At 52.0% G+C, this 12,256-nt stretch overlaps 1 pseudogene; it reads right to left on the reverse strand.

Annotated features, from left to right (window-relative positions):
- Positions 1-651: 651 nt before the first annotated feature.
- On the reverse strand, positions 652-1,740 carry LOC128043686 (mitochondrial carrier homolog 1-like; annotated as a pseudogene).
- Positions 1,741-12,256: the final 10,516 nt, after the last annotated feature.

Consider the following 12,256-nt stretch of genomic DNA (forward strand, 5'->3'; position numbering starts at 1 on the left):
TATCCTGCACATGAGGCATCAGCATTAAACTGAGGAGCCTTTGACTTGACCAGGGTTGGGTGTGGGCGAGGGGGGTGGAATACATTCTGAGCAGTCATACGATTTCCCATGTAGAATGTGCTGTCTTCTTAGACAAGTAGTGTTGAGAAAAACAAAGATAGACTCCTAGCCTGGATGTGGCGGCAGCCTGGTGAAAGGGGATCACATCCTATTTACAAAGCAAGAGCATGAAGCGCCCAGCTGAGCTGCGCGATGTGAGCAGGGGGTGACTTGAAGGGTGGGAGTTGGGGGTGGGATTTGAACTCATGAGCTTCTGCCCGTGCAACGTGGGCCTCCACAAGCCTGTCTCTGGCCCCGTGCACGAGGGAGACTCGGGGAATCTGCAGAGTGAGGGGATTCGGCCCCCATTCCCCAGCTCCACCCCACCTTCCCCAGGTCTAAGAGTGCCCAGTCCACTGGACTCAGCCTCACTCCCACCCAGTCCCTGCTTCTGGACAGACGCATGGGAAATATGGAAACTGATGCCTCGCCGTGCTAGAGCACCTTAGGTGATTCTGGGGTGGTCGTCTGACAGGTGCCCCAAGATGATCAGGCCTCACCCGCGGTGGCCAGGCTGAGACAGCGTGGTTTTGTTTTTTTAGGTGATTCAGCTTACTCCAGGACAAACCACGCTCCTGACGACACCCGGCAGAAAAGCAGGCTGGCGCCTCGGAAGAGCTGGCCCTGCACACTCAGGTACTTCCAGGGGTGGATCCAAGATTTGAACACTGGGGACTAAGGAGGGAGCCCAGCCCACAGTCCTTCATGGCCAAGAAATCACCAGCCAGCAGGAAGGAGGAGGTCAGCAGGCTCATCGCAATCCCCATCACGAATTTGGTGTCAGCCCGGATGGCCAGTGCCTGGCTGAACTGGGAACCTAGATTCTGGTCATGCCCCAGCCCTGCCGGGGCATCACTCATGCTACCATCCACCAGGTAGGCACTGATGAAGTGGGCCAGCAGGTTACAGCCCCACAAGAAAATCGCCCAGGTGGTGGGGGCTTAAGCCCATAAAGAATCCCAGCAGGCCCTCTTCTTTGAAAATCTTCCCAATGGAGGTCAACACGCCGCTGGACTTGGCCTCCCATCCCGCAAACTGGACCACGCAGCACGCTGAGATGACTTGCAGGGGGAGGGCCAGGATGCGCGACCACCCACGGCATCACCATCGTGTAGGAGGTCTCCTTCAGCACCTTCTTCAGAGACGTCTTCATGTCATCCTTGTTGGAAACCTGCTGGATCTCCTCTGGTACCTTCGTCCTGCTGCCCTGGGTCACCGTGGAGAGGGCGTTGGACGTCAGCCTAGGGGCTCAGGCTAGAAGCAGCCCTGTCTTTCCGTCCACTTGCATGATGTGCTTGACATGCAAGGTAGAGGACCTTCCTCCCCAGCACGCTGGTCCCAGTGGTGGAGGGCCTTGTCTCATGACCCACCTGGATGAGCAGCAGTCATGCTCAATGGTGACTGAGCGCCATCACTCCTGAACCCAGCGCCACGAAAAGAGCCCCAGTGGTCAGGGCATTGTCCCCAGAGGCCAAGTCCCCAGATGCACCATCCATTCTGCGGGTGGAGGGCTGTGCCACAGGCTGAGGGTGGCATGGAGGTGCAGGCAGCGGATCCCTGAGTCCAAGCCTTGACTCCCGCCACCATCCCACGGCGAGCTCGGGCTTCAGCTCTGGCTCTTGCCATCCCCGTGGCACCGCCTGGAGCCTAAACTTATTCTTTGACTAAGTTTTCCACAGACAAAAGGCAGGCAGAGGACCTGGTGGGACAAGGACCATACCATCCCACTCTCTTTCAGTGATTATCCTTAAGCCCATAAGGATCAAATGATCAGTTAAAGTAGCCAGTTGCCATCCCAGTCTTAAGTCTGAAATTTAAAAGCTACTTGCGCAGAATGTTGAACAATCTGAAGCCTGGCTGTCTGGAACCCTTCCCAGGACTGACGTGCATTAACAGAGCTAACACATTTCTCACGCATAGCCCCAGTCTCTACAGTTCAGTTCAGTCACTCAGTTGTGTCCGACTTTTTGCGACCCCGTGAACTACAGCACGCCAGGCTTCCCTGTCCATCACCAGCTCCCGGAGCTTGCTCAAACTCATGTCCATCGAGTCAGTGATGCCATCCAACCATCTCATCCTCTGTCCTCCCCTTCTCCTCCTACCTTCAATCTTTCTAAGACATTGGACAGGAAAACAAGTTGGGCATGCTCATAAAATTTCTTGCTTTCACCTCTATCATGTCTGATCCTTAAATTCATTTTTATGATGGAGTATAGTAAGTATTTCTGTTTCTACAGCTTCAGGGGAGAAGACAGGTCCTCCCCATCTTTCTGAGGCTTGTTTTTATAGAAGTTGAGATTTTCATTCTTAGGGCCAGGCACTGGAATTTTGTTAGTTAATGCAGTGAGAAAGAGAAGGGTTGAGGAGGCCAAGTTCTAGAGCTAGAGAAAAAAAAAATGTTTAATAACCATTATTTAACCATACTGGAATCTAGAGTATTTGGTTGTTTTCTGCAATATTTTAGTTTGAGGTCAGAAATATCTTCTTAGAAGATGGAGTTCTTATTTGTTGTTCTCCTCAGTGTATGTGTGTGTGTGTGTGTGTGTGTGTGTGTGTGTGTGTGTGTGTGTGTGTCAGGGGCCAGGATGATTTTCAAGAAGAAAAAAGGAAGAAGATGCCTTCAACCCACTATCTTGAAAAGACAAACTTGGAGTACTTCCTCCCACCACAGGACTTTGCATATGCCGTTCCCTCTGCCTGGAATACACTCCACCCTCTTGCCTGGCTAACCGTGTTGGGAAAAGCCCTATCTTCCCAGGGAATTTCCCTCATGCCAAGTAATTCTCCGTGATACCAACTAGAATTGTGCCCTAGAATTCAACTGCATTCTGACACTATCATCCCAGAGATATAATCAGATTCTACAGGTTAAGGGCTCAGCCTCATAAGACTGCTCCTCTCCACACACATCAGAGGCTAGTCTGACCAGCCATCTATACATCAACACTTCCAATGACCCCCTCCTAGGGTTCGACCCATTTGTTAGAGTGGCTCACAGAACTCAAGGAAGCACTTACTTACCTTTAGTAGTTTATTAAAGGTTACAACAAAGGATACAGATGAACAGCCGGATGAAGAGACACACAGTGTGAGGTCTGGAAAGGTCTCGAGCACAGGAGCCTCTGCCCTGTGGCACTGGGATGTGCCATCCTCCCACAACAGGGATGTGTTGGCTCGTCTAGAAGCTCCCCAAAACCCATGCTCTGGGGATCTTTATGTGGACATAATCAATAACTAACCTCCATTTCAAGCCCTCTCCCCTGGAGAAGTTGGCATGGGGTGTGTGTGTGTGTGTGTGTGTGTGTGTGTGAAAATTCCAAGCTTATAATCATGGTTGGTCTTCCTGGTGACCAGCCCCCAGCCAGGATCCCAGCCCCCCAGCCCCACAAGTGACTACAATAAAATGAAAGATGCTCCTAGTGTTCACTTCAGTCAGGAAATTACAAGCTTATAGGAACTCTGTGCCAGGAGCCAGGGGTGGATATCAATATCGATATATAATTATTATCTCACAATGACCTTTTCCATCCTGAGTTTCAGCTTAAGCATCACATCCTCAAAAGACCTTCCTGATCCCACAGATGGAGCATCCTCCTTAGCTACACCCCTGCACAGTTCCATGAACCCCTTCTCCACAGCCCTGTTTACAGTCATACTCTAATATTTACTTGTGATTTCTTAGCATCTCTTCCCTAGTTGGCTGTGTACTCCCTGAGAGCTGGCTGTGTCTCTTTCTCCTATTTTCACAGAACCTGGTGTTTGTTGAGATGATGGGAAGATGCTGGAACGTGGGATCTACCCTCACTCCCTGACCTCCTTGGGGTAGAGAGAAGGGTCCCAGGGAGTTGGCAGCCCTGCGTCCCTGGCTTGTCACAACCTTTCTTGTGACCTTTGCTTTATTTGGGGTCGTGCTGGGTCTTTGCTGCTGTGTGTGGGCTTTCTCTAGTGCCAGTGAGCCGGCTGTGGTGTGCGGGCTTCTCATTGTGGTGGCTTCTCTTGGTGAGCACAGGCTCTGGGGTACATGGGCTTCAGCAGTCGTGGACGAACGGGCTTAGTTGCTCTGCGGCATGTGGACTCTTCACGGACCAGGGATCAAACCCGTGTCTCCTGCATTAGCAGATGGGTCCTTAGCCACTGGACCACCAGGAAAGTCCTTCCTTGTGATCTTGAGCTAAACAATTGTCTGTGTCTAAAGCATGTGCCCTCAAAGCCTACATTCAGTGTGGTAGGTTCAGAACTGCAGTACCAACCCTGGCTCCAGGCAACACTCCGACAGCAACTCCTGCCACCTCTCAGCCTCAGTTTCCCCAGCTGCAATGACCAGGTGTTGAAGGAGGCCACAGGTCCCCCCACTTCCTCCTGTTAGGACTTTCTGGTCTTCCTCAGCCCCAGGGCCCTGTCCCACAGCCCCTAGTCAGCATGTCTGCCCCGATGTCCTCTGTCCCCTCTGCTGGGTCTGGCCCAGCCATCCTTAGCCAGGACGTGGCACACATTTGAATTTTCACACGCAGGAAGATGATGGGAAGGCCTGGGAAGAACTTGGCTTCCCACGCACCAGGCGCCATGCAAAAGGGTCTTGGTGCATGGCTTCGCTCAGCTCACCATACCCAAGACGGGGTTATCTGGTGCTTTCTATTTTGCAGGGGAAAGGTAAACAGTGTGCCCAAGGTCTGCTGCTAGGAAGGGACGGAGTCAGGGTCCCAGGATCCAGCAGCCCCTCTGCTGCTCACTGCTCCAGGCAGGACACCCCGGGCAAGTTCCCTTTCTCAGGGGCCCTCTGGAGCTTTCCCACAGAAACTCTATCTCGTTACCCTTACTTCCCCTAAGGGACTGGGAACTTTGATGAAACTCGACTTCAGTTGCTGATGTCTCCTCCCAACACCCTGCCAGGTCACAGGGTTCAGGGCTGAGACCCTCTGGGCAGCATTGGAGTGGGGGGTGGGGTGGGCGAGGGCAGTCTCTGGACTCAGCTGCGGCTTGTTCCTGGGATGGAGGGTAACACCCCCTGCTGACCCGATCTAGTGGGGCAGGACCCAAGAATCTCGGGAGGAGAGAAAGTGGAAGTGCTTCATGATACATTTCAGTTCAATGCCATCCCTACTGGCTGGCCCACTGTGGGTTTACTGGGAAACTATGGTCAACACCACAGACCCAGACTCTGCCTTCCAGAAACCCTGGTGGAAAAAACCCAGAGAGTGAGGTTTATTCAAGCTGACCTTCCTGCAGCAACCTTGGGACCAAGGAAGGTCATTCAGAGGAAGTGATGCGAGCCAAGGGTGAGTGGGGAACGAAGTGGGACGGCATGAAGGAGGATGCGCACTGAGGAACTGACAATAAAAAAAAGTGTCAAGTGGCAGCGTGGGAGGCCCCGGAGCTTGGCCTCTGATCCTAAAGCTTTGGGGACAAGTCCCTGCTTGAGGGACATTGGAATGAAGAGTGATGTGCTGTGAACTGTATTTTAAGTTCCCAGAGGAGGTGTGGGACATGGCTTGGTAGGCACAGAGGGACACTCAGGGGGCTGCAGATGCTGGTGCTCCAAGGAGGCAGGAGGGAAGCCCTGTCTCGCTGGTTGGCAGACGGCAGGGGGAGGCAGAAGGAAGCGGGGTGGAGCCCAGAGAGCCTGGGTTAAGCCTCCCCATCTGAACAGGGTTGCCTCCAGCTCTAGTCAGAGTCTCAGGGGCAGGGGGCTGGGGCCGTTGGAGTGGGAAGGGAGTGTACCAGCCTGTGCCAGACTTGCCTCCCAGCCCTGCTGTCTGGGAGCTGCTGATGGTGCTGTTGTGCCCAGACTGCCTCTGGTTGACCCCTGATGTGGCCCCACTTCTGAACTTTCCCAGAATAATGAGGGCTTGAGTCCCAGGGAGGTCCGGGCTGCCATCTCCACCCCCAGGTGGGGCTTTGGTTCCAGAGCATGTATGCTGTGTGCAACACAGAGCCTCTTCCACTTCCTTCTAAACAAGCCAGGGGCGGTGAATTATTAGGAGAGGATTCTTCTGTCCTAGCAAGTGATTCCAGGCATGTGGGCCAGGGGGCTCCAGGGAGCAAAGTGAGACCTAGAGACCCCAGAGAGAGTGGAAAAGGGGTGGTGGGTCTCCTTCCACCTTTCCTGACACCCTGCCTGCTCTGAGCCCCCGGGGCTGCGGCTCCTCAGGCAGAAGTCTTCAGAAAACTCCGCCAAGGCTTCATTCCCACTGCGGCCGTCTTTTGAGCCTGAATCTCCAGTCTGACCTTAAGCTCCAGGTATACGTACAGCCCACTTGACGTCTCCCCTGATGTTCCCCTGAAGGTCCTCACACTCAGCGCCTTCCCGAAACCCGTTCCTCCACGCTCCGCTCCACAGTGAATGGCACCTCTGAAAGGCCAGGTGCCCAGGCCAGGGGTCTTCTTTTTCCCAGGACTCCACCTCCTCTCTGCAGCTGCCACCTCGACGCAGGCGCCTTCAGTCTTGCCACTGGTCTTCAGTCTCTGCCACTGCCTCCAGCCTCACCTCTTCCTCAGCACCGTCCTGCCATCTGCCCTTTAAATGCTGCCTTCTGGACTTCTCTGGTGGTCCAGATTAAGAATCCGCCTGCCAATTCAGAGGACATGGGTTTGATCCCTGGTTCAGGAAGATTCCACCTGCTGTGGAGTAACTATCCCCATGGCCCTTGGGGTGAAGTGTGAGCTCCCAATGACCCAGCTCTTCTGGGCCCTGACAACTCTGCAATCTCATCTCTTGCCCTCCCTTTCCAGAACTCCCCCTTCAGCCACTTGGAAGTGCTTGTACTCCATTAATCCTGAAATACCCCCTTGCTTCCCCAGGCCTTTTGCACCTGCTGGGAAAGCTCCTCACCATTTTCATGCAGGGTCACCTCTATTCCCCCATCAGATCCCAGCCTTCACACTCCATTTCTAGGGAAGCCTTCCTGATGACCAAGTTGGTTAGGAGTGCCTCTCCTAGTAATGGTTCTTTCATTCAACAAATATTTACTGCTTGTTTAGGCTTCCCTGGTGGCTCAGACGGTAAAGTGTCTGCCTGCAATGTGGGAGACCCGGGTTCAATTCCTGGGTTGGGAAGATCCCCTGGAGAAGGAAATGGCAATCCACTCCAGCACTCTTGCCTGGAAAATCCCATGGATGGAGGAGCCTGATAGGCTACAGTCCATGGGGTCGCAAAGACTCAGACACGACTGAGCGACTTCACTTTCACTAGATGAGCTAATCCCTGTCCCAGCCACTTCGAATACATCCAGAAACAATGCCAACCACCATCCATGCCCCTAGTAGAGCTCACATTCAAATGGGGTTGGGGATGGGTGAGACAGACCATAAACAATACAGAGTGAATAAGCAATTGATCCAGTGTGGGTGAAGGCAATGGGTGCCATGCAGAAAATGGAGCAAGGGAAGCGGGAGGCAGAAGGGGGGTGGGGCGACTGCAGTCCTCACTGGAGATGGTAACCTTTGGGTGAAGACTTTGTCAGCAACCTCCAGCCAAAGACCACCAGGAAGACAGGAAAATTATCACCTTGGGTTTCTGGCTCATAGTGAGGGACAGCACCCTCCATGGGGAGCATGGGGACCGTGGGGCCACTCAGAGAGTGTTAGAAAGGCCTTACTCTAGGATTTGGGCTTGGGTTAGATGATTTAGGAGGGCTCCAGGAAGCAGGACTTTCCTATGGATTGGATGCTGTCAAGAGCGGGGGCAATTCTATGACTGGGGATCTTAATGAACCTTAATGAGGAGGGAAGACCAGACCCAGGCTACCGCTGTTATTAGCATGACACAAGTTTTCCTTATGAACTGTAGGGGGATGGCTGTAACAGATTACCACAAACTTGGTGGCTTAACAGAAACTTACTCTCACGGTTCCAGAGGCCAGAAGTTTGCTGTCAAGATGTTGGCAGGGTTGGTTCTTCTGGAGGCTCTGTTTCATGCCTCACTCCTTACTTCTGGTGGCTGATGGCAGCCCCTCGTGTTCCTGGGCTTCCAGATGCTCTTCACAAGTTTTCCCTGTGTCTCGACATCTTTTCCTGTCTCTTACAAGGACATTTATCACTGGACCTAGGGCCCACTCTTATCTAAGATTGCATATCAAGATGCTTACTAGAATTACATCTGCAAAGGCTCTTATTCCAAATAAGGTCACATTCTGAGTTCCAAGTGGACGTACCTTTTGGGGTCACGAGTCAACCCACTACAGGGATGGCTGGTCCTTTTAGTGGTTTGGATGCAATGTTCTGAAAATACCAATCAAGTCTAACCGATCTATTGTCTCATTTAGGATCTCTGTCGCCTTATTGATTTTCTGTCCAGAAGATCTGTCCATTGATGTGAGGTGTTAAAGTATCCTACTCTCACTGTTTTCCCATCAGTTTCAACCTTTATGTCTTAGTATTTGTTTTAGATATTTGGGTGCTTCCGTATTAGGTGCCTATATGTTGATGAGTATAAAATCCTTTTCTTGTATTGATCCTTTTACCATTATACACCGCCCTTCCTTATCTTTCGTTAACAGCCTTTGCTTCAAAGTCTGTTTTGTCTGACTTGAGAATTGCAACTTCAGCTTTCATTTGTTTGCATGAAATATCCTTTTCCATCCCCTCACTTTTGATCTGTGTGGGTCCTTTGCCCTAAGGTGGGTCTCCTGTAGGTAGCATATTCCTAGGCTCTTGTTTTTTCATCCTGTCTGCCACTGTGTTCTTTGATTGGAGAATTCAGTCCATTGACATTTAAGGTAATTATTCCTTTTTGAAGTTTGGATAACGTTCACATTTTTTCTGTGTTCAGACATGATTGTCTTGACCCATCATGGTCACAGAGCGGTCTTGTCTGGACACTGATGTTCTGTGAAACTTTATGTGCAGGAGAATACCAAGGCCCAGCTGTGGGAGCCAGGCCAGCCACTGGAGGCCAGGGCCTGCTGTCCTCTTGTTCAACTTGAAGGCAATGGGGGAGGGAGCCATCTGGGGGAAGCGTTCCAGCCACAAGGGCAGGATGGGAGTGTGCCTTTAAGGGCCAGCCAGTCCCTGGGGTGGCTGTGGCCAAGGGAGCAAGGGGGAGAGAGGCAGTGGGACAGAGAGGCAATGGGAGGGGCTGCAGAGCAGTGTACACAGTGGCTCTTAACACTGCAGGAAATAAGGGGCCTCGGGAATGCTCTGAGCAGAGCAGTGAACACCAGGACTGGAGTCATCAGCAGGCATGGTTTTGATAAGAGTGTTAGGACAAAAGCCTGACTGAAGTGGATTTGCGTGCGAGTGGGAGGGTGAAGACACAAGACGAGACAATTCTTTCCAGAAGTTGTACTGAAAAGCGGAGCAGAGAAACAGGAAGTCGCTGGTGAGAAAGTGGAATCAAGAGAAGGTTTTTCGCTTTGTTTCTCTTTGAAAGCAGTGACGGTGCATTTGAACGCTGCTGGGGAAAGTCTGGAGGAGAAACCGTCTTGATGGCGTCAGTTGGAGAGGGCATAACCGGAGGGGAGGGAAGACAGGCTCCAAGTGCAGGTGGTGGCCTGGCTGTGGAGGAAGACCATGGTAATGAGGAGAGGGTCGGGCTGTGGGGCTGAGGCAGGCCGGCCGGCTGGGAGACTTCATCAGCAGAGGCTCTCTGTGGAAAGCCTCCCTCCACATCTCAGCTGCACTTCCTGTCAATAACCTTGCTCCCAGGCCACGAGTGTAGTAATAGTGTCTGCAGGGGCCCCTTTAGACACCCTGCCTGGCCCAGGTGTGGAGACAGCACTTGAAGCTCCACAGACCCCAAAGGGGACCAGAGATGGAGACAGAAGGGTAGGAAACTGAGAAAGAGAAAAACCAGAAAGGGATCAAAATTCAACCCAGTCTCCCAGACCCCAGGTACAGGCAGGGGCCACAACCTGAGTCAGAAGCTACCTTGTGCTGTTCACAGCCCTAAGCATCAGGGCCAGGTTTGAATTGCTGAGAAATTCACTTGTCAAGCTGAGCACTCTCTGTGAGCCTCAAGTTCCCAGCTATAAAGGGGGGAACACCACCAACCTCCTCTTGGGTCTTCTGGGAGAATTTAGGGGTTATAAAACACACAAAAGTACCATCAGGGTGCCTGACAAGGAGCCAGATTTGTTTTCCTTCTCCCCTCTCATCTCCCGCCCCGGGGGACCATCCTACATCTTCACACCGGTTCCTACAGCAGCTCGGAGAATGGGAGCAGGGCCCCGCCTGCTGGCTGACTCTGGAACTGCTCCTCTGCCCCCGTCCAGAGGTAGAAGATTGCATGCACATCCAATTCTTCCAGCAATCTCATTCCATGGCAGCAGATACCATGCAAATTCGGTAGGTGAGCACTCAGGCCTTCTTACCACCTCCATCGTCACGGGGCAGGGGCTTTAATACACTCTGACCCCCTTTATTCCTGCAGCTGCCCCTGCCTGGAGTACCCCCACCTCCATCTGGAAATGTCAGAGGTCCGGGGCTTTCCACGACCCTCACCTCTTAGCGCCCCCTCACTCTCACAGACAGAACTACTGGGGAACTTTCCCCCATTCTCTCAACATTTGGACTTAACCTCTAGATTGGCTAAACCGTGTGGAGAGAACTGAAACACCTGTCTCCCCTGCTTTGAGACTCACTCGAGGGCAGGAACTGCCTCATTCATGTTATTTTCTGACACCAGAATCCCATCAATCACTGCCCTGCCTGAAACCTCCCCACTCTGGGTGGGGAGGGTGCGTGTCTGTGTGTGATGTGTATGTCTCTAGATTTTCCCCATATTTATGTCTTCACACATATGTCCTTCACTGGCTTCCTTATATCTTCAAATTCCCCAGCAAAGCTCACAGCATAGGACCTGGCCTCTGTCTTCCTGATTCCTCCCTCCTGCCGAGTAGTCATCCCCTCATCCATCTTCCATGCATCTCTCACTGGTTCCTCTCCCTGGAGAACTACAGCTCACACTCCTCCATGCAGCAAATCCCGACTTGATCATCAATGCTCAGCGCAAATGTCATCTCCCTAGAGGCCTCCCTGACACCCCAGTCTCATTCATCTCTGCTGTCCTCATCCCGTCTATCCCTCAGCTGAAGCCTTCAGCATCTGAGCAGCAGCACCGTAAGTGTGCCTGTTTCCCTCTAGAAGGCAGGCCTCTAGCGGGCAGGGGTAGTGCCCTTCCGTACGCCCAACTCACACGTGTTCAATCCATGTTAGCTGAAGTCCCCACTGCCATTGTTCACTCACAAGCAAAATGAGGGATCCAGCCAGGATCTCATAAACCCTTCTGACTCTAAAAATTCTGAGTTGATAACGACAAGCATATTTTAGGCAAGCAGTTACCAAACAGTTGCTCTTGAGCTGTGATCAACCTGTTGTTTTCTGCCAAAAGGTCCTTCTCCATGGGGTTCACCACCCTCTCCCATCCTGGGGAGGTAAACAGGAGTCATCCCCTCCCTTCTCAGCAGAGGGCCCATTAGGGGCATAGGACACTGGGGAACCAACAGTCGCTTCTCATCTCTGCATCCCTCACCAGTGATGTGCTCACCGGAGCAATGGAGACCATCTGCCAATCCTGGTGAACAGGAGGGGTTTACCTCCCCAGTCATCGGCTAGAGCTGTGTTAGGGGCGAGAGGCAGCTAAGCCCCTTCCTGCAGTATTCCCCTTAGAGGGGCACTAAAACAGGGTTGGAATAAATCAGAAATCTGGGTGCCAGGGATGCCAGGTTTCCATACCATGCCTCTATTTGCTGTGTAAGCACCAAATTCAGCCATTCCAGCTTCCACTAAAGTCAAACGGACCTTTGAAAAGAAAGAGCTTTGCAGGCTTGGATATTCCCTACTGAGCCTTCTTTGAGACGCAAATTGAAGTTTTACTCTGCAACTCAAATTCTGAAACCAAATAACACATGGCATAATCTCTTACCAGAAGGATTTTATTACCTAAAATACATCTAAATCCTTTATTATACCTTCTAGTAAGTTGTCCAGTTTGGGAAAAACTTCTCTTTCAATTTCCAAATATCTAGCTCCAATCTATAAAGCCCGATGGCAAGCCAACTACGGCTCGTACACTCCTCCCCTTACCTCATCCCGGAGGCCGTGTTAACCTGTGCTCAGGCTCTGGAGTCAGAATCCAGTTCCAATCCTGACTTCACTACATGAAAATCGTAAAGAAGTTTATCTCTGAGCCTGTTTCCTCATCTGTAAAATAGGGATAAAA

The sequence above is a fragment of the Budorcas taxicolor genome, chromosome 2 (assembly GCF_023091745.1).
Source record: "Budorcas taxicolor isolate Tak-1 chromosome 2, Takin1.1, whole genome shotgun sequence".
Taxonomy (NCBI): Eukaryota; Metazoa; Chordata; class Mammalia; order Artiodactyla; family Bovidae; genus Budorcas; species Budorcas taxicolor.